General features: G+C 41.0%; 1 long non-coding RNA gene and 1 other non-coding gene across 2 annotated transcripts in view; both read left to right on the forward strand.

The window, feature by feature from the left end:
- LOC110836971 (uncharacterized) overlaps window positions 1-20,727 on the forward strand; it is a 249,532-nt gene extending 228,805 nt beyond the window's left edge. Inside the window, exons 6-7 of the long non-coding RNA XR_015535781.1 lie at window positions 15,907-16,122; window positions 20,606-20,727. This is a non-coding gene — a long non-coding RNA (uncharacterized LOC110836971). The remainder of the gene's footprint in view (window positions 1-15,906; window positions 16,123-20,605) is intronic.
- TRNAK-UUU (transfer RNA lysine (anticodon UUU)) lies at window positions 2,696-2,768 on the forward strand. The gene has a single exon. It is a non-coding gene; the product is annotated as a tRNA-Lys (tRNA).
- Window positions 20,728-23,626: the final 2,899 nt, after the last annotated feature.

The following is a 23,626-nucleotide window of genomic DNA, read 5'->3' on the forward strand; positions in this document are numbered from 1 at the left end:
TTTTGATTAACGGAGAAAAGAACATATTTGTGCTTATAATTGCTGCTGATCAGAGGGTTATAGATTCTAACCTAGTTATAGGAAAAGTGTACAACGAACTCCGTGTTCTGAACTCTTCATCGATGAGAGCGATTCTGGAGCGCAGAAATACTTCCTTTTTTGGAATTAACTTCTAAAAAAATGTAGACATTTCATGGGACTTCTTGAATTTAGGATCAGCCCATGGTAAGAAAACCTACACAGGATAATTACAGAAATAACATTGAAGCTCCGAACGGGGTTTGAATCTGGAACGCAAGACCGTAAAACCTTGGATGTCATATTAAAACCAACGATTATTACTATTATATAATAAGATTACAACGAGAAAATAAGGAATCATGTTATTGGAAACATTTGAGAAAAAAATTACCGTAATATGTCGTCTTCCTTCTTAGCAACAACCCAGTTAGTGTTGATTTAAAAATATCATCTGTGAAGCAAAAATGCTGTTGTTTCCAGCTTATGAGAACATATTTAAGCACAAAAAATGTATGTGATGAAGTTCCAAGCTGTCGCTTTTGCAGAGAAATTAAATTTGAAAAGATAATCATGTCTTAATAGTAGTGGCAGTAATAGATTTATTACGCTGTTATTTTCGACAACAGATTTGAGGACGAAGAAAGCGAAAATTTAAACTCAGCGGCAATTTTAATTTCTGGAATACAGAAGGCATTGAAACGTACCCAGAACAGAGAGTTTAATATAAGTACATAATATGCATATCCGAAGAGGGGATATGATTAAAATGAAGAAACTGCTTTCCATATTGAGCATATTAGTGCATCACGTATACGCAAAAAACAGAAATGAAAATGCAAGGCAAGTAATTATTCAGAGTTAAGTTGCCACGACGTGATGTATCGGGACGGTGTCTGCCTCTGAAGGTCGGTGCCGAATTAACAACTACACTCACAACCTGCCCCAGCAGGCCTGTAGTAGGCTGCGTTGGGTGTGGAAAAGCTTACTGAATTTTGCATATAAATGATGTAGCACGACGTACTTTACATATCAAATTGCATGATTCAGTTACTTTCATAAAAAGTTGATAGTTGCACAAAGGGTCAATATACTTCTTTCTTTTGTGGAACCTGAACGGTATCACCACTTTCCCGAACTCCCAACCTTTGACTCCGAGCCAGTTCAGTCCAGTCTAAACCCAAATATACTATTCGTGTACGATCCATTTTAATGTTGACCTGAATTTTCGATGTAGTCTCTTTTAGGACCAGGTTTAGGTTTTAGGGCTAACATTTTATCGATTTTCATATCCCCATGCGTGTTAAATATCTCACGCATTTTGTTTCTTTTTTGTTTTCTTAGTTAATGATGCCAGGCGATGAATGTAAGTAATTAAGCTTTTCGTCATGGAATTTAAATGATCCTTCTGTTACTTTGTCTCCGTTGTGTTGAAACATAACCCACTTTTCAGCGTGTCCTTGCACACTGTTAATCTATATTTTCCTCTTAGATTGAGAGACCTAGGGTGTCTCCCTTGTAAATACTTTCTTATCACCAGACTTGCCGAAAAAGAATCTCAAATACTAACCACTCGGTCACGTCTTTTGGTATCATTTATAGAGTGCAACGCCAAACATTCGTCTTGAACAGATGGCTGCCTGCTACGTAGAGGTCCATTGCTTCTAATGGATGGGCAAGGCCAGAATGGTGATCGCCGATTACGCTGTTTAGCAGTTGGCACGGTCATATGGAATAAGCGACAGTAGAAAGGCACTGGAGCCCAGAATACGATCATCTGCCTCTTGGTTCAGAAGATAACAAATGTTATCTGTGATAAAAATGTAGTTACTGCAACACCCCCAGGCAGCAGGGGAGAAATTCATATTCTGTCGGGAGACTAATCTGTGTTAAAACGATAATGTGAATTAAGATTTGGATCACGGAAGCATTGTCGCCATATTTCATTGACATACTTCCGAACCCCAAAATGAATTCCAGATCAGTAAAGAGCAAACAAGTTGGGCAGCATGCTCATTAATAAGTTACGGTAACTCATAATACCTCCATAACAAATTTTTCCATTTTAAAATATTAGGATTTGAGGTTTTCACAGCGGTGAGTCTGAAGATTGCTGTATTCTGGGTTACTGCGCCGTGTAGTCTGAATGAATGCCATCGCCCTGATGACGGAGGCAGTATGACCTTTGAAACGTTGGTTAACATCGACCAGACTATCCAGCGCAACAACCCAGAAGACGGAAATCTTCATTGCCCTGATGACGGAGGCAGTATGACCTCTGAAACGTTGGTAAACATCGACCAGACTATCCAGCGCAACAACCCAGAAGACAGAAATCTTCATCGCCCTGATGACGGAGGCAGTATGACCTCCGAAACGTTGGTAAACATCGACCAGACTACACGGCGCAACAACCCAGAAGACAGAAATCTTCATTGCCCTGATGACGGAGGCAGTGTGACCTTTGAAACGTTGGTGGAAATCAACCGGACTACACGGTCCAATAACCCAGAATACAGAAATCTTTAAAATATTGGCTTCGTGTAAAGGTTTTTGTTTGATGACAAGTGATAAAATGTCGGTTTTTGGAAGAGGGGTTGGGGAAAACGGTCAAACATGTTGAGGGATTTACATTGCTTCTGCATGCGTCAGCTACCCGAGAGGGGTAGTAGCATCAGCCCGGATAGCTCAGTCGGTAGAGCATTAGGCTTTTAACCTAAGGGTCCAGGGTTCAAGTCCCTGTTCGGGCGAATAATTTTAGTGTTACTTTCAGTAAATTTTATTAAGTATGTTTTTTTTAATCAAAGAGGAAATTGCAAAGAACGTTGTAAGATGTATTAATAGGAAACCTCTGTTTATATTATATTCACATACTTCGTAAAAGGGGTTTAGTCCCTACATATTTGTATTGTGTGTGATAAAGCAATATTTAATATCGAAGAAAACTGTGAATGTGATGAGAAATTTTGTCAAAATAATTTTTTAATATCGTATCACTCTTTAAAGAAAGCTGCTAGTTCAAATTGCTGCAAACATTTATGTTAAGCGAAAAAATTTCTTTGCATTTGACAAGAAAATGAGAAAATAATTGAAGGCAAATAAAGAAAAATGATCGGTAACTAGAAACCGGTAGAAAATATGAAAGATGTTGCTTCTCTCTCTCCCCCCCCCAGCACGTTTACTTGGTTCATATTCGGAATGTTTGTGATTTCAGGTTCCCACGGAGGGGAAGATGTCGTTGTTGGTCTTTTTGGTTATAAAGCTGGCGGACCTTCAGGTAGACACCAGCGTTTCTGAAGTACTTGCTGTCTTTATATTCAGTGATGAGGCCTGAAACGTTGGTATCCACTTACAAATCTACACGGCATTAGAATCCAAAAGACAAACTCCTAGTTTTTTGTGGTTGTCTTCAGTTACTCCAAGCAAACTTCGCAGTAACTAAAGGCCATGATACCGATCGCTCTTGTAGTGTAACGTAAGAAGGGAAGTTAAACAGAGTATCAGTAAAATTGACGTTTTTCATATTGGAGCTCTAGCTGTATGTCTTCGTATAATATGCTTGTCCTTATTGTCTGATATAGACCAAGATTACATTGTGGTGGTGAATTTTAGTAAAGGTATCCCTTGTCAATTCTTATCAAAATCCGTTCAGACAGAACAGAGTTGCTTTGTTTTTGGGAGGGAAGTTAAGATAAGAGAAGCTGCGGTCAGCTGTTGCCAGTTGCTACAAATTGCAGACGTTGCTTGCCTAAGTATATACCAAGGTTCCTACCGTGCAAATGAGAGGTTGTTGCGTTCTGGGATCTGTAATTAAGGCTGTGTCCCTACACAAGTGATCACCATCTGTCTGTCAATATCATCTTCACAACCAGCCGGACTATTGTATGCAAATTCACAGTCTGAAAGAATTACTCCTTAAATTCATGACTTCAGTATTACAAGTATGGAAGAGAAGATGGTAGTTTGATTAAACGCAGACGTTGATTTATTTCTCTTGGAGTTTTAAGCCGCAGAGAACACTGCATTTAAAAAGGAGAAAACTCAGCAAAGGTAAAGAATACTCCGCTCTTTATAGAATCTAAAGTTTAATTGCCGTGTTTACAAAAGACCTGCGCTGGTCCCTGTTCTGAGACTGGTTTATTCTTCCTGTTTTCTGACAATTTATGACGTGAACGTTTTCTAAACAGCGCAGTCGCAGAATGAACTTCCGCTGTACTTGTCGGTCTAAATTGACGGGAAGACATTCGAATTACACTGCAAGCGTCTGCTAGCTTTCATAGAGTGACTGTAGAACATTCAGTTTCTCGTTCCTGAGCTTAGGTTCTGCTTCGAGAAAGTTTGTAAATGTTATAAACACTAAGATATAAACAACTGCAGTTCGTAGAAAAAAAAGTCCATGTCAAACAAGTGCTGAACTACTTTATTCTCTTACCATGTAAACTAAGCATTAACCACACTAATGGGCACATTAAAATGTAAGTAAGTTGTGCGTTTATATGCTGTTTGAGAGATCCCCTGTTGATGGGGTCGGGATAATGAAGTTTGGTTCTTATACAGAATGTTTTTGAAATAAGTACGGTGGACGTTAGCATACAGAAGTCAACGGATAACGAATTTTCGCTTTTCGAATTGTCTCCCATATGTCGTAATTGAGTCACAAAATCAATTTCTCCCACACAACGAATTGTTTACGAAGTTACGCGGTTGCCAGTTTCGGCCATTCGGACTGAGCGAATTTATGTAACGAAGGCTTTCGTGGAAATAATAGAATTCGTTGTGCCGGGGCCCACTGTACTGTGTTTTCTGAGAGGTATATGTATGTTTGACTCACTTTAAATGCTCAGTTATCTAACATCCGGAAGTGGTTGTTGAAGTTCGTATACAGTGAAGATTTTTTATCGTGATATAGTCGCTTAATATGTTTCCGTCATTTTTATATCTTGGGGAAGAATATACTTTCTGCTGTCTGCAGAATGTGTCCCCGAAATTCTATGCAAGCAAAGCGCTTGTTTGAGGCGACACTCTTTATAATCTCGTGAGTTCATTTTCACACGTCTTCCTGACATATACTCATGTTCGTTTCGTGCTAGCGGGAAGTTTTTATTTATTTTTACCCCCTCGTCTCTCCGTAGGAGGCGTTCCCCGTTCACATGCTGGACCGCCCACAGAGTTCTCTGAGATTTCTCAGTAACTCGCTACTGTTTGTCGTTTTAGAAGACAACTGAAGGTGGCTATTAACTCGTGATATGTCACATTATTAGCCTGGCCACTATCATTCACTCATCGAGCAGCAACTCCGGAGAAAATAGAAATCACAACTTCAATTGTGGGATAAGTTCTCTTGCGATCTGCACGGCATGAGCGCGCAGTCCGTGCTTTGGGGGAACTAAGTTTTTCAACGTGTAAAACAGACGTCCTTTTCATAACTCCGTTAAACACGACCTTAACCCAAGCTGCTTCAGAAATTGATATTCTTTATATATGATTTGAGGTTTTGACAGCGGTGAGTATGAAGATTTCTGTATTCTGGGTTGTTGCGCTGTGTAGTCTGGTAGATGTTTACCAACGTTTCAGAAGTCATACTGCCTCCGTCATCAGGGCGATGAAGATTTCTGTCTTCTGTGTTGTTGCTCTGTGTAGTCTGGTCGATGTTTACCAACGTTTCAGAGGTCATACTGCCTCCGTCATCAGGGCGATGAAGATTTCTGTCGCCCTGATGACGGAGGCAGTGTGACCTCTGAAACGTTGGTAAACATCTACCAGACTACACAGCGCAACAATCCAGAAGACAGAAATCTTCGAATAAAAGCTTGTGTTAATAATTATGTAACCGTTTAAATGGGTAGACTGTGGAATAATATCAACATTGTACTGATGTAAAAACTAGTTACCAGAAAGCAAAGAATCAAAGGTCTGGATCACCACTTGTGAAGTTCCAGCATGACCACTGTTCACCGTCCAGTGGTTTCTAAGACTGGACTATAAATGCAAATACCATAACGTGTGATATGTATCAATCGCCTAAGAGAATCTGCATTGGAAATATGATCGTGATAATTAGTGTTTTTTTTTCAAGTTCCGCCATTTTTGTTGTGCTAATGGGGGTTCGTGATGACCCGCCCACGACAGGAAAGATGGGTATTAGCCTGTAGTCCTTGAAGGCAAAGCTGTTGAACCAGCACCACCGTCTTGCAAACCGATTGATCTCACAATACATTAAACGTATAACTAGATGACTTCTCGAAGAAATCCCGCTTGTGAAGTTCATAATCGCTGCTCACGTTCACAAGAAGTCGCCACTGGATTCTGAATTTCTTGCCTCGTAGGTGAAGCTAGCTACTGACCTCCATCTAGTGCTTAGGATGAAAAGCGGGGAGCTAGACCCACATTACCTCATACGTCTGCATGGTGTGGTACTTAATCAAGCATTAGGGACAACGTTATCTTTAAAATATTAATTAGTGGTTTTTGACGTTCGGTAAGTAAAGTGTGCGTTATCTTTATCCATTGTCATTTACTTTCGTTTCTTTGTCTTCAGTTTTATTACTAAGCTTATTCTTTACTTTGATGGCCCTACTTTATAAACACGAAAATTAAACATTGCTACTCAAATTCAGCAACTTGTGTTTTTTTTCCCTACAACACGGATTTTAATTGCGTTTAGTTATCTTGCTTTCTACTCAATGCGATGAGTTTTATGTGAGGTAGCAACTGGAAATTAATTATTTAAATTCGTGGGCAACAGACTTTTTGCAACTGTTAATAACAAGTCCTAACGCTAGTGGGTAAACAGTGTTTTTCAAATTACGAGGAAGGAATTTTCATCCTCAGAGTAGATAAAAGGCTTGTATGATTTGAGGTTTTCACAGCGGTGAGTATGAAGATTTCTGTCTTCTGGGTTGTTGCGTCGTGTAGTATGGTCGATGTTTACCAACGTTTCAGAGGTCATACTGCCTCCGTCATCAGGGCGATGAAGATTTCTGTCTTCTGGGTTGTTGCGCTGTGTAGTCTGGTCGATGTTTACCAACGTTTCGGAGGTCATACTGCCTCCGCCATCAGGGCGATGAGTATGAAGATTTCTGTCTTCTGGGTTCTTGCGCTGTGTAGTCTGATCGATGTTTACCAACGTTTCGGAGGTCATACTGCCTCTGTCATCAGGGCGATGAAGATTTCTGTCTTCTGGGTTGTTGCGCTGTGGAGTCTGGTAGATGTTTACCAACGTTTCAGAGGTCATGCTGCCTCCGTCATCAGGGCGATGAAGATTTCTGTCTTCTGGGTTGTTGCGCTGTGTAGTCTGGTCGATGTTTACCAACGTTTCGGAGGTCATACTGCCTCCGTCATCAGGGCGATGAGTATGAAGATTTCTGTCTTCTGGGTTCTTGCGCTGTGTAGTCTGGTCGATGTTTACCAACGTTTCGGAGGTCATACTGCCTCTGTCATCAGGGCGATGAAGATTTCTGTCTTCTGGGTTGTTGCGCTGTGGAGTCTGGTAGATGTTTACCAACGTTTCAGAGGTCATGCTGCCTCCGTCATCAGGGCGATGAAGGTTTCTGTCTTCTGGGTTGTTGCGTTGTGTAGTATGGTAGATGTTTACCGACGTTTCAGAGGTCATACTGCCTCCGTCATCAGGGCGAGATTTGAGGTTTTGACAGCGGTGAGTATGAAGATTTCTGTCTTCTGGGTTGTTGGGCTGTGCAGTCTGGTCGATGTTTACAATGATGTCATACTGCCTCCGTCATCAGGGCGATGAATTAGTATGAAGATTTCTGTATTCTGGGTTGTTGCTTCGTGTAGTATGGTAGATGTTTACCGACGTTTCAGAGGTCATACTGCCTCCGTCATCAGGGCGATTCATCTTCCTGATGACGGAGGCAGCAAGGATCTCCGAAACGTTGGTAAACATCTAACATACTAGACGGCGCAACAACCCAGAAGACAGAAATCTTCAGATAAAAGCCTTTTTTAATATAACAAGCACCAATGTGCTGCTGTTTGTGAACTTTGTTGATGAAGGTTGGGAGGAACGAAGTAAGGATATTTAGGTTAAAAGAGAAAGACAAAGGCAACAAAAATATGAAGAAAGAAAAGAAATGAAATAAAAAGAGAAAGAATGAATGGTAGAAGGAAATAAAGTCGTCATGAGGTATGCAGAAAGGGCGAAACCTTCTCGGGATGACTAGTTATGGCACTTTCTCTTTCTCTGTCTCTCTGATTTCGCAGTATCTCCTACGTCCGACGCAACCTGATTATCATCCCGTGATCAGAGCAGTGATGCTGATACACAAGGCCTGCAATAAACCTTACCCTAAGATTTAATCTCGAATGGTTTGTATTTTACAGTTGAATAAACTCTGTCTGGAAAAATCCAAGCATCTTGACTCAAATTAATGATCGCGAGGCCCGGTGAGATCTTACGTGCATAACTTTTATTTTGCTTCTTATGTAGTTGTTTTTTACGCCTTGTTTGATGGCGGCCACTGGTTGCCGAACCCCTTTCTGGCCAACATCCGGTGGCTGGCGACTGAGCCTTGATGACATCACGAAGGACTGCAGCAACTTTGCATATTATCTACAACAAAACAAAGAGTCTTGTCTTTATATCTCCCGGAGCTGTGGCAGACCCGGGCCGAATTTTAACAGGATTGTTCTCCAGAAGCATGTCGTTGCTGCGGTAGCAACAGCACTGGCGTGCTGGCATATCTTTGGTAGCTGTGACCCTCAGTAGTGGATGCGTTGAACCCCACGAATGGCAGACTGAGGGACACCAAATGTTTGTATCTGACTTAGACGGAGATGCGTATTCATTCTTAGTTACAGACGGGGAAAAAACACAAATTTACTGTTTTGCTATTTTAGTTACTGGCTTTCTGTATGCGTTCTGTTTTGCTGCAAGAAGCATACATCTCGTGAATAGCAGGTAATTTGATAGGTGCTTATTTCATTAATTAATAAATTAACCTGTTAATTAAGCAGGTACTACGTCCAAATCCGCTGTAGACCAAACCAGCCTCCTATTACACGGTATATAAAATCATGCATACAAAATTGTTTACACTTGAAAAGACACTAACAGTTTTGTTTGTATACATGATTTTATATATCAATACACTGCACGGTATGCAAGGTTTTAAGATTCATATTACATTGGGTAAAGCTGCTGGAGCTTCAAGCTGTCCACTCATCTACATCCTGCTCCAAGGTTAAGAATGCTTGGAACTTTATCGCAACTCATTCGGAAGTTCTTATGACACGGTGCATAAGTACAAGGTCATCCTTAATTTGTAGGCTGTTATTTTGCTTACCTGTAATTTCGGCTCAGGTATTCACCCATATTTTTAATACGAGGACAGTCCACGTTTGTTAGTTTGTTATCTGCAACAAGTTATGAACTTAGGCAGGCAGGTGTCCATCTCCGCTGTGTTATAGACACCACTGGAAACGATATCTGATGCTATACCACGATAATGAAATGTTGCAGGCTCGAGGTTGGATTAGACATTATGGAGTACCTCCTCCTTCTGAAAGTTTCCGTGTCTGCAGGAGTCCCCTCCAGTATTTTATAACATTAGAGTACAAACATCAGTGATGATAGCTTTCGACCCCTTTCATTACAACAGCCTCTATACAAATGTTGCTATAATCTATAACTGAATCCGTGGTATTTGGCACGCAAAGGACTAACACTATTGCACAACCTGAATAAAACCTGAGCGAACTTACATAATCGTTACCACAGTTCTCACTAATAACATTGTTGTGTGTCTTAAGTCAGTTCCTTCTGGCTTTCGTTGTTTAGACTTCCAACTATGCTTATTGTCTATGGTTCAGGAAATGGTTATGGTTTGAGCATTGCCCGAATTACTAGCTATATTGCTAGAGGTTTCTGATGGTTGTCCACATTCCCTTCAGACAATAAGAGAGTGTGAACTAGATTCAACTGTGTAAGATTTCAAGTTCTCACGGCCTTGAGTGTGAAAATAAACATCTTCAAGGATATTGCACTGTGTAGTCTGATAGAAATTAACAAACTGTAAGAGGTTCTTACTGTTTTAATTATCAACGCGATCGCCCTGATGTTGGAGGCAGAGACCACCTCTGAAACGTCGGTCAGTTTCTACTGGAATATACGGAGTAATATCCCAGAAAACTGTCATCGTCTAAGATTCGTCTAGCTCCGAATACACTTCTGTGGTGGGCTCTTGTGAACGACAGCTCGCACCAACTATTCCTTGAACTGACTGTTGTTTTCAGTTGGTCATGAAATTTCCTACTGTAGGTTTGGCACATTCATTAGATCACCACTCGAGTCAGTTGAACTCACTTGATATGCTCACAAGTTTATATCTACGACAAAGAGAAATTTGTTACGCAGACCCTCGAATATCTCTCACAGCACGCCTTGGTAATTTACCGCGAGATTGTCTGACTGATTTTTTGTGTTCGTTATATGGGTCCTGAATGTTTTGCATGCTAGCACATCATTCATCTTGATTTAAACACTCAAAGAATATTAGATGAAGTGTAAAAATGACTAATGTTCTCTGGTACCCTGCTAGCGATCTATGTTTGGTCAAAATTTCTCCTGGGAGTGTGACCTCATTCTCAACACCCAAAATGTCTGTACCAATGCGTTCGCAGACTGATTAAAGCTGTAGGCGTGATAAGAATCAACTGATCTCACGCAGGTAGACTCGTTCTGTAGCTGAGTCATCGGCCCTCTGTCGTCTTCTGACCAAGGTCCGTGCATCCCACACGACAAAGCAGGGACGTTCCTTCTCACAGAACCTTTATCTTCCATTATTCAAAGCCCTGGGAAGCAATTTCCTGCGTGTTTCTTATGGTAATGTTCCGTTCACTTGGCACGCAGGTTCAGTGAGTAATCAGGATTCCGAGAGCGATGCTTGTTTCTTGGCTTCAGAAGTTCATAGCCGTAAATGCGTTGTGTATTGGACTACGTTTTGGGGCTGATACTGTAACAGTTAAGCATGGAAGTTCCTAGATCACAGTGTGTGTGTGTGTGTCCACACGTAACGAGATATTCGTGATTTTTACACCTGTGTTGGTGATATTCGCTATTGTGACACTGACATTTCTGAATCATACGGAACTATTGCAGACAAATGAAATATGTTATCTAAAAATGAAGACAAGGAAGTACTATCAGGATATCTTTGTTTGTTATCGCCCTCCATTACATGAATGAGATATAGCATAAGCCACTTGGTATGTTAGGTTTGAGGCACTGATTTTCGCACATTCGGAGTCCAGTTTTTAAACTTATAAGTGAATTTATTTTAATGTAAAAGAATGTCTCGTATTGTTTCTATTATAAATCGTATTAATATGCCATGCGTTAATGGTTGATTGATAACGACGCTCTAACAAAAACGCAGATTATTTTTTCTGTTTTGAAAAGGTGACAACTTCTTGTAAACTGTAAATATAGTTTTTCTGTTATTTTCTCTTTCTTAATTCCAAATATCTTCCTAAGCAGTCTACTCTCAGACACCCTGAATATGTTGTCTTCCTGTGAGAAGCCAAGTCCCACCACATTCACCCGAAACAAGGAGAAGCAGTAACTTTGCATATTTTAATATCCTTTGTTGCACTATGAGATCTGAGATCCTCACGGCGGTGAAAATGTCCATGTTAGTCTTAAGGTCTGAAGATGGAGGCAGTACGTTCCTTTATATCTACCTACAATTCCTCACGGCGATACAACCCTGAGGACCAACATCGACATTTCCTGATTTTAGTTTGATCTATTTCGTCATTCGGTTAGGTCTGATTATGACTTGTTATTTTTGTCAAGTATCTGGTCCATCAGTTGACTGCTGTATAAAATTACGACAGCAAATTGCTGTTTCCCGTCCGCCTTAATTACACGTGGAGGCAGACCAGACATTGGCGTCCTCTTCGTGTTGTTAGTATTGGAACACAGATGAACGCAGCTGGACGGATTTGTCAGCTGCATAGTGGTTCTCCTCTTACCTACTGGCCTAGGGCAAATCATGACCAGGTCTCTCTCACCTCTTTAGAGACCGTCTCTAAGCACTGACTTGAACAATGTGCACGAGTTGGAACAAGTGCTGCAGCACAGGAGCGCGGAAGAGGGGGGTCAAGTGCATGCCATTCGCTTTCATACCCATTTTCTGTTCGGTGGACTAAAGCCACTGATGGAACAGACAATGCATTTATAAGAGCTAATTCTTTTTATGTGCTGCAACTCCCAGTATGAAGATTTGTGTCTTTTGGGTTGTTGCGCTCTGTAGTCTGGTCGATGTTAACCAACGTTTCAGAGGTCATACTGCCTCCGTCATCAGAGTATGAAGATTTCTGTCTTATGAGTTGTAGCGCCGTGTAGTCTGGTCGATGTTAACCAACGTTTCAGAGGTCATACTGCCTCCGTCATCAGAGTATGAAGATTTCTGTCTTATGAGTTGTAGCGCCGTGTAGTCTGGTCGATGTTAACCAACGTTTCAGAGGTCATACTGCCTCCATCATCAGGGCGACGAAGATTTCTGTCTTCTGGGTTGTTGAGCCGTGTAGTCTGGTCGATGTTAACCAACGTTTCAGAGGTCATACTGCCTCCATCATCAGGGCGATGACTGTGAAGATTTCTGTCTTCTGGGTTGTTGCGTTGTGTAGTCTGGTAGATGTTAAGCAACGTTTCAGAGGTCATACTGCCTCCATCATCAGGGCGGTGAGTATGAAGATTTCTGTCTTCTGGGTTGTTGCGCTGTGTAGTCTGGTAGATGTTTACCAACGTTTCAGAGGTCATACTGCCTCCATCATCAGGGCGGTGAGTATGAAGATTTCTGTCTTCTGGGTTGTTGCGCCGTGTAGTCTGGTCGATGTTTACCAACGTTTCAGAGGTCATACTGCCTCCATCATCAGGGCGGTGAGTATGAAGATTTCTGTCTTCTGGGTTGTTGCGCCGTGTAGTCTGGTCGATGTTTACCAACGTTTCAGAGGTCATACTGCCTCCATCATCAGGGCGGTGAGTATGAAGATTTCTGTCTTCTGGGTTGTTGCGCTGTGTAGTCTGGTAGATGTTAACCAACGTTTCAGAGGTCATACTGCCTCCATCATCAGGGCGGTGAGTATGAAGATTTCTGTCTTCTGGGTTGTTGCGCCGTGTAGTCTGGTAGATGTTTACCAACGTTTCAGAGGTCATACTGCCTCCGTCATCAGGGCGATTCATAGCTGTGAAAACCTCAAATCATACAACTCCCAGTATGTTGAGAATAGTAGTCATAATATGTTCTGCGACAGCGAAATTTATAAACTGAGATTCATTTGATAATCGTTACAAGTCTGCGAGTTCTGTTTATCTAGCACGAACGCTACATTAGTAAATTATTAAACAAATAATGTAACACTTTACTCAAGGATTGATCGAGTAGGTGTCAGTGGCAGTACAACTCCAGGCTTTGTATGCGTATGATGTACGAAGTTCGAATCAAGACCGGATTTTCACGATTTTCCTCAATCAGTCTACTAGCCGAGATGACAGTACTTTAATAACTTACCCACTTATGATTCATCATCGTCTTCCCATGTAATTTTACGCTTCGTAATCTGTGCAGTTGGAATAATGTATGAATAAATCAGTCTTTACAGAATGAAATAACATTTGAAATGTTGGTCTTACTTCGAATAGAAACACCACATCTCCGAAAAGATTAGTATTTTAGTGACGCTAGGAAAATAATAGCTGATTATTCTGAAAACAATAAATAGGCGTACGTTGTGATCAGGATTCGAAGTTGCTAATTACACTTTGAAGAAGGATTCATTCTGCGATACAAGAAGCTTGCGAAGTGAGCTGAAACTAACTTTGGAACGCGAACGTATAATTTGCAAACATTTGTATGAGGAGAGCTATGCAGCAGGTAGCGTTAACTACTGGTAGGACGTCCTTTGCCGGAAAGGTCGAAGGTCATCAGCCAGACAAAGCCTCCCATTGGTAGACGGGACTCGTAGGATCGTGAAGACCACCTGTCTCAGACAGAGACAACTCAGATCCAGTCTTGCTTTCCAAGTTCAGTGGTGGGAGGGGGAGATGGTTGCCTTTCTTAATACCGCATATGCAGCTCACACAAGGAAATTATTGGTCGGAACTTATGGGGCAGCAGTGGGACAACACGATGTCTGAAGACATGTGTAACCTAACTTTTAAAGAACGACTGGAAGAATCCTGAAAAAAAAGCTGAAACTTTCTAAAATAAGTGATATTTGAGGTTCTCACGGCGGTGACAATGACGATATTGTTGTCCTGGGTTGTGGTGTCTTGTAGACTCCTTGGTAGATAAATGACCTTTGTAAGAAATATTCAGCCCTGAAGATGCCGACAGTTTCTCTGAAACTGGTCTCTGCCTACGAGTCCAAACGGTGTCAGCCTAGAAGATTATCGTTATCCAAAAATAATGACATAGAAAGTGATAATACTCCAGGAACAGATCGGAAAAGATGGAACGAATGCGTTTGGTGGGAAGAGACCTCAGCCTGAAGGTGGTTGTCTTCTAGGTTGTTGCGCCGGGTAGTCTGGTAGAAATTTACCGACGTTTCAGAGGAGCTTGTTCCCTCCATCATCAGCATCGCGATATATATTGATACTGATATTTTGGTATGCCCCCCTACGAAAGTACGGAACCGGCTTGGGGGATGCACATCATACATTTTCAGGCAAATATAATTTTAATGTAGACTGTTTCTTCAGAACGCGTAAATGATGTTTTTATATGTTTCGTTAAATTTGAATAAACCGGATAAAAACTTTAAATAAGAAGTTTTAAAGCAACCGGGAAATATTTTCTGTCGTGCTTTATTTTGTCGTTTAAACGACGAAGGCTGTAGCACGGACTGCGACAGATCCGGGTTCAATCACCGGCTGGGATAGCAACAAGTACGCTAGGAACCTGCAGTTGGAAAAATGGCGCTCAAATTATTAGGACGAGAACAGAGAATGCAAAAACATTATTTGTCCTATAATGTTTCTTTTTCTTCCTTCAGTAACAAGCATAAAGTGGAGACATTAAGCTAAGACATTCTTTTCTTACATAATATAAACCTCTTGAGGTTAGCACACATTGGCTGATATCCACGTGTCTCTCTTCAAAACTGTGCTCAATATTTGTAGGTGTCTTCACGGTGAAGCCTGAGCGAAAAACCTGTTATTAGCCTTCCCCATCTGTCGCAGTTATCTACGGGGGTAGGCAACCTGCATGATCGGGTATCATTGTAGCACAACAATATGGACCGTTTGTTCCTGCTGTCCATACGCATTGTTCTACGTGAAGAACTTTGAAATGTCAGTGTAATCTTCTGTAGAGAGTATACCTTTCCAATCTTGTACAATTAGCAACGCTCTGCGGTGAGGTCCGTGGATCTAATCCAGATCGAGCCTACTAATCAATCACCTGTTTCGAAAGTTGCTATAGAACAATGAAAAATATGTCACGACTTTCTTAACTATAATTCTAACTAATTAGCTACTCACGAACTATCAATACGCCATCATGGGAAACCTCTTTATGGGAGCAGTTCGTTGTTAAGGGCGTGATGCAAGCTGTTCACAAGGTTATACGTCGTTAGATGGATACGAAATGCGAGGGGAGTGATCTTCATTGATCTGACTCTCACCTCACTTTGTAGCGCATTCGTGAACTGTTTAATTACTCACTCGTAATCGTTCATTAATTCGTTATGCAGGATCAGTTTATTCTTCAAAGTAAAATAAAGACGCTGTGCCAGTTACACAGATTATTTATGCTCAAATGAAATGATAGTGTCTGATGTATTTGGAGAAAGGTTAAGAGAAACTGTCGTGAAATATTTCAAGAAATTTTCAGTTAATTTTAGTGATGTATGGCTTTCTGTTATTAGTGGAGGAACGTTTTCTGAGACATCCACTTACATGACCAAGATAGAGATGGGTGGAGAACACCAAGAAGATGGTCGCCCTGGTGATGGGGCAGGATGCATCTCTGAAACGTCGGTACGCTTCTGCCAGACGGCCCAACAACCAAGAAGTCTCGCCCCCACAAGAACCTCAAATCTCTTAAAGGAAGGTTTCTTCAATTAAAACCTCAGCATGGAAAGGTTAGTTTAATTATAAATAGGTTACAATGTTATTTGTTACTGTTGTTCGCGAGTTTTTCAGCTGTACAAGCCTTCAAAGGATTCATCAGTAGCTGTTATATTGTGATCAGAGAACTGACAGATAAATCAAGTCTTGTGGTTGTTCTGTGTTACGACATTGCTGATGCTAATTCGCATTACCAACTGTGGACTTGCAGCTGTGTTCAAGGCTGTTGGGTGTCATAAAATTTATGGAGTGGCATTTTACCTATTTTTGTGATGTAAGCTGCTGAGTTGTTACCTTATTCCTCCACGTTTAATATCTTTTCAAGAGGATAATGATAAAGTTTAAAATCTGTACAGTAAGAATACATAAGTTGTGCTGTGCAGTCCCAAAGCTGGTTATTACCCTCTTGAAATATACCCAGTAGGGAGACTGGTTTTGCGGACTGAGATTTTTTATTCACTATGTTCGGCAAGTGTCAGAAATTTAACCAGTTTAAAATAAGCATTCACCAAACCCGTCAGAAATCGTTATTTTCCTTCCTGTCACATTTAATTCGTCGTTACATGACCTCAACAGCAGATCAAAGTTTAATCTTTCCTTGTGTTTTATTAGGAACACCGCTCCGGGAAAAAGGTTTCTGGGAGTGAAGGTATAACTCCACGCGTTCAGGACCTCCTACAAAGATGTCTAGTCAATTTAAAATTGTTAGGTTATGTTGCATGTGTGATGAGGTTAGCGCTAAGCGCATACAGTGATCCGGAGTTCTGAATCAGCGAAAGCGTTGTAGAAATTTCTTCAGAGGTTTCGGGCCGAGTAGGTAGGTAGGCTGGTTGGCATGTTCCCACGGAGGTAGAGTGGTCTGGCAACCTGGCAGCCAACACCGTGGAGGGAGGACAGGGGCTCCACCCACGGCGGTCACCCGTGTTACCCGTTCCCCTCCCACCCCACCATCCATCTTCCAGCATCCATCCACCAACAACTCTACCTCATCTTAAAACCCTTACAAATCTTCGTACTGAAGAACTGCCTTTGTGCAGATTGTGCAATGCTGCTGACACCGTCCACATGAGATTTCATATTCCCATGGCTGCGGGTATGAAGAAGGCAGTGATATTGCGCCTTGATTATGGACGCAGTGAGCATCTCTAAAACGTCGGTGAAAAAACCGCATCTCGTCTGAATTAGAAAGATCGGTTGGTTAATGTCGTCAGAATTCGCTGTTTATTATAATAATTATATAATGCATCCTCCTGTTATGCCGAGTTACTGATTAATCAAGCAGGTGGTGCATATACTTACCACTTGGCTCCAAAGGGTTTAGTGTCGGAGTCAGCACATTCATGCCAATTCAGAAGACAAAAGTAGAAAACATTCACGACGCAAATGACAGCGAAGGCTCGTGAAATGCTCGTCTCTAGTGTAAGGTTCGCGACAAGCTGACAGTCGCTAGGACCAGAAATTGTCCGCACTTATGAACCTCAAGTGTCCATTACCATGTTCACAAAAGACCGCCATTGCATCCTCTTCTGAGCCAATTGAATTCAGTTTACATCCTCATACCTACCTTATATCTCTGAAGTCGTTTTTAATATTATCCTTCCAACAATGTCCATATCTTACTTTGAAGTCTTTTTTGGACAAAATTAAAATAAAATATGTCGAAGTTTGTATCCCGTGGTATTTGTGTTTTCGACTTGCTTGATCTTATCTTAGAATGCTGTCTTAAGTATAAATGTTGCGTGTGTTTTGTTAATCTAGATTTAACTTATCGCCCACTTTACAATACGAGTTCTGCAATATGACGATACTCCATTCTGATAACAAAGCAGTTTACTTTAAGTAAAGCTGTGAGTTGATTCCCAAAGATGGGATTGCGTGATTCATGGTGGGGGAACCCGCACAGAAAATTATTCTCTGTCCATGAGCATTAAAGAATTTCGAAATTGTGTGTGTTTATAAGGAAACAACTTTTAGGGCGTAACTAGCATTAAGCTTATATGTAAGCAAAAACGTAGAGGGTGGTATAGCTAGCCCCTTTATTTACCAGTTTTATTGTCTGTTCATATAACACAAGTAAACAATAGTGATCATTTATAGGCTTGTCTGAGCACGCTAATGCGGATTCTGTAAACGACTGTGAATATCTGGACCAGCTGAGATACTATTAGATTCTCAAGAAGGACTTTATTACATGGAGTTAACTCTTTAGTTGGGGGGGGGGGGCAAATAATTTTATAAATATTCTTTTGTAAGCCTTGTTTCTCCGTTTCGTATTCCTTTTAACCACGCTTTAAAATGTTGTGACAGTAATGTTTTATTGTTGTTAAGGAAATATGTTTATCCGTGTTTTAGAATGTAAAGTATAAATTCTAAAAATCGCTTGTGATGAAGAATACTTTGATACAGATAGGCTATCTCTTCAGTGTCTTCCCTGAAGACGGAGACGTCACCGGTCTCCGAAACGTAATGCCCATATAAAATACCTAAAAAGTACACTAATGTAGTTTAAAATTCGAATAGCGTTTTATTGATATTACCGTCCTAATATATGGTTATATATGAAAATCGGCCGTGTTATACGAGCCTACTGATCAATGTAGCAGAAAGGAATCTCTTTGCCTCTAGCGGCCTAGTTACACCTTAACACCTGTTGCTAAGGCATCACTGACCTTCCGTCCATGGCATTCCAAGCGTAGTTTCGACTGCATGTAAGTATTCGTGCTGCCATAAACATTTTAACATCCTAAGAACGATCACATTAGAATCGATAAGAGTGGTGACTTGTACATGGTGATTTCAGGCACCAAAGAAACAAGTATACCAACTTATGAATATTAACGCTAGGTTTAAGTTTCTGTGGCGTAGTACTACGGGATCTCGTAATCTGACATTACTCTCCAGGACACAGATCCACACACGCCAAGAATTTTCGGGGCACGATATGCAACTCTTGGGGTGTTATATTTTAATCGTTAGGTTTATTTATTAGTTCAGACACACAAGTTCGTGGCGATTTTTAAACAGCTTGGAAATGTGAAATTTAGCGTGACATGTAAATCCTTTTGCCGGTATTTATCTGATTTTGGCTCCTACCTTCATATTCGCTCTATATTTCTACCTTCAAGTCATGTGTTTTGAGTTGGCAGCTCTGTCTGCGTCACATAATTGAAGGAGACCCTGATCCAACAACACTCCTTTTTTCTGAAGGAGCCTGACTTCTCTGCCACCCGCTGTGCTCCCATTTCTGACAAACAATGGGCTGATAATACTGAACATCTCGTAAATGTGAAGAAATATAAGAATCTGTTTATCTTTAGAAACGTCTTTAAGTCCTGATTAATGTTCCAAGTTCACATTCAGCTTTAACTAACTCCATGGAGCAGAGTCCTTTTGAGAAGCTAACAGTACATTCAGCTAGTCTAGAAATTCTCTTCCTTTTATGAAATCCAAAGATTTATTACCGCGTTTACAAGATCACGCCACTGGTCCCTATGGTGAGCCAGATAAATCCAATCCACACCTACAAAACCCACTTCCTTGAGATGTGTTTTAATATTGTCCTCAAATCTACGCCTGGATGTTCTGAGTGGATTCTTCCATGCGCGCTACATGTCCCTCCCATCTCGCCCTCCTTGAATTGATGATTCCAACAATAATAAAACACGCAGCCAATTGATTTAATGTTTTGTTATGAGATTCACATTCATGCAGGTCTCCGAGTACAATGTATGAAGCAGTGATATCGACGTACGCAAGTACAAATTTGTCTACTCTGACTTTGATTCCACATAGAGTTCTGCAGTATAAAAGGGGACTGCCTTACCTCTTACAGATGAAAACGAGCTATAAATAAAAGACCGGACTCTATTGGTCTTTTGAGTTTGTTCGTTTTACACAAAAGGAGCGAAGCAACCTTCCAAGTTTTCCGTCAAAGACAAAGAAACCATCAGATCAGGACTGAGCACCTTCACGATGCTTTTGAATGAGGAAAGTTAGAGAACGTCGTCAACCAGAGCTCCTGCCGTGTTATGACAGCTCTGAGACTCGTTCCTTTGTGGCCAGGCGACAGGTTCAGGGTCGGATAATGCAAAGTTGAATATACAGCGCGTATGAATCGACTGGAAGTCGATATCGCATCCAGTAGATTCTGTAATCTTCATTAATCGATTCATCGGTAAAATAGTATCAGGACACGGGCAACTGGCGGGCTCTTGGGAACCCGATGAGCCTTCGGATTCCATAAAAATTGGCGAATTTCTTGAATATCTAAGGAATTATTTGCTTCTCAGTAAAGTCTCTGTTCCATGAAGTTGAATCATGTTGCAGATAGAATACCCCCCTCCCCGAAACTATAACGATGATTATTTAATTTCTTTATGTCAAGTGCTGTGGCTATTTGGCGTAGGAGAAATCAGACTTGTACGTGTTTAGTCTGGTACTGAGTCAGTTTTGACGATTATCAGTTCTTCATTTATTACATTCGTATTGTAATTCTAGGCGGGCGCAAACATGAAATGTTGGATTTTCCCTGAGTGGTGGAATGCAGTTGTTCTGACACAAGCGGGTCTCATGGAAAGGACTTCTCATGTTCCCCTGGCTGCTGCTTCAGCAGGAGAGAGAGACAGGAAGGTAAAGATGATGTTCGAAAGTCATTCTCCTACACATCTTCCTCTCCACCCTAAACTTGGTCTGCATCGTCTTCTTTTGTGAAGCTACATTCCACTGCATTGCTTGCTTTCATCACCAGGGCTGACCAAACATTGTGAAATTTCAGGCACAACCGACGACGAGAGTGAAGATAATTTGTCTTCTAGGATGTTGCGTCCTGTAGACGTTTATCGACGTTTCAGAGGTACTTACTGCTTGGCATGATGATGGAGGCGGCAAACACCTTTGAAACATCTGTAAACTTCTACCAGACTATACGGAGTAGGAACCCAGAAAACAGCCAGCCATCTTTACATTTTTATTTACCTTATGGGGGATAAGAGGTATGATTTGGTCCATGTGTGTGTGCAAACCCTCCAGACCTTTATATTTCTTGACAAAATTTAAGTGAAAAACATTTCGTTTGAAGCCTTTGCATTGTCGAAGATTTTAATTCCAAGAAACAGTGACTCCAACATGGTGGCTGTGGAAGTTCTGACAGTTTTCTTTGCGACTTTTTGGAAGATTACATTTTGTGGTGTGTACAACATGGCAGTCGAGCGTAATCTGTATTTAACTTTCTATTTCATAGCGATAACTAACGAACCATTGAAATTAGGTTAAGAATGATAACAAATGTACGAGTAAATTTTCTTAGGAAAATGTTGACACGCCACAAAATTATATAAAAACTCTCCGTAATATGACCAATTGTTTATGCAAACGCATTAATTTCAAAGAAATCGGGCATCGTAATTCCCCCACCGGAAATCCTGTAAATTTTCTGATGACGCTAGAATGACGATGCCTGCTGGCTAAGCCAAAGCCCATTTAATAATATTTTAAAATACAATTCACACGGCAAAGATAACATAACACTTTACCATTGCAATGATCAATGGTCATTGCTATTTAAGAACAAATCGCTGTTTGTTCTGTGTGTGATGTTGACTGTTAAAGCAAATGGCACGTGTAGTTATCATTGGGTTTTATAGAGTTGATGAAATGGGAAGTGTATTTTTCGACAGCTTGTATTAAACAAGGCGTATGACTTGTGGTAGCTAGAACCTTGAACACAAAGACCTAAACCGAGCAAGAAGATAAATTTGTATGCCCATGATCAGGATTTATGTTCTGTCTCGATATTATGCGCGTGTAGATACGGTTACTGCAGTCTGTCACAATGAGAACGTAGGAGCACCGTCATAGCTAGGGAGAATTGTATATAGCATAAAATTGGTCGTTTCAGTTGCGACTGGCCTTGGAATATTTCTGCCTCCTTCACCACGAAGAAAACTCGCAAAAAAAACACCTAACAAAACATTTATATCAATATTTCATTGGCATATTAACTGCCTGGACAGTTTTGCTCTTGAATTTCTCTTTTTATTTATTTTTAAGGTTGCAGTACGAGATGGCCACATTTTCTCGTCAAGAATTTCTGTAATAAAAATTCTCTCGTAAGTGAATTGAATTAAACCTGAGTGCCATCTATGGGAAGCTATATGCACTAAGTTGACCTAGCTGAAGAACTGCGAATCGTCTCGTAAGTCTACAATGGCATAATAACTACACGCCAATGGCTTAAGATACATAACATCTGTCTGGGATATTTTTCAACTTTGGGGGCTGTGTTGGTGATTTAAACATTTTAAAAAATACTTTTAGAATTCGATGTTGTTCTAGCAGGTTATAACGCTGTGTGGATTTATTTTAAATGGATCCCAACGTTTCGGATAAACATACTTGTTTCCATCTTCAGGGCTGAAACCGAAGATTGATAAGATATGTTTCTCCGAAACATTGGTATCTTTCTACAAATCCATACGGTGTTACAACTGTGATAAACTCAAATCTCTAGAATTTATAACAGGCTGCAATATTTTCCCAACATTTGTCATTGTATAAAATCTTACATTTGACTACTGTAGTTTTGCTGAAAGTTACGTATGTACGACCGCCTTGGTGTTGCAAACCGGGAGCTCAAATCTTGTGGCGGGATGTCACCGACCTTCCGCCCGGGGCCCTGAAACCACGTTCATCCATAGTCGTAATTGTTGTCTCGCATGCCATCATCATGTGAGCCAATGGGTAATTACATACCAAGGAAACAATGACGAACTGAAGATATGCAATGTGAGAAATGCGATGAGAGCTAGAAAAACGTTCAGAATGTGAGTCTTAAGGTCCTCACGGCGGCGAGTATAATTGTGGCTGTCTTCTGGGTTTAATCGCTGTATAATCTGCTAGGAGTTTATCGACGTTTCAGAGGTTCTTGCTGCCTTCATCATAAGTGCAATCTCTAGTCGCCCTGATGGTCGCTGCAGTACAACCCAGAACACAATCATGCTCGTAGTCGCTTCTGTGAGAACATGAAATCCTGCTAGTAATAAAATTTATTGCAGCTGTTAGCAGGTCTCATTAAAAATTTACCTATAAAATTTCTTTATAACTAACTTACTAGATGGCTTACCGAAACCGAAGGTTCATCACCGAATTAACCAAAGCCCTCCACCGGACCCTGTCCTGGGCCAACAAATTCCAGTGTCCTTCAACTCCTATCTCCCGTAGATCCCGCCTGAGGTTATCCTCCCATCTACGTCTAGGTCTCCCCAGCGGTCTCTTCCCCTCAGGCTTCCCGACCAATACCCGGTGCACACCTCTTGTCCCATCCATGCGCGCTACATGCCCCGTCCATCTCATTCTTCTCGACTTAATCACCTAAACAAAATAAAATGTGAAACATCTTCTCTCTTTGCCACTTTTTGTTTTTGTTTGGAATGTTTTATTTTTTCCTTGGTCGTAATTTTATATAGAGCTGCGTGCAATCTGCCGTGATTGAATAACGACCTGCTACCAGAGTTGCCACCA

This window comes from Zootermopsis nevadensis, unplaced genomic scaffold (assembly GCF_977971745.1).
Source record: "Zootermopsis nevadensis isolate Lab colony 2312 unplaced genomic scaffold, Znev_1.0 Znev_ptg000002l, whole genome shotgun sequence".
Lineage (NCBI taxonomy): Eukaryota > Metazoa > Arthropoda > Insecta > Blattodea > Termopsidae > Zootermopsis > Zootermopsis nevadensis.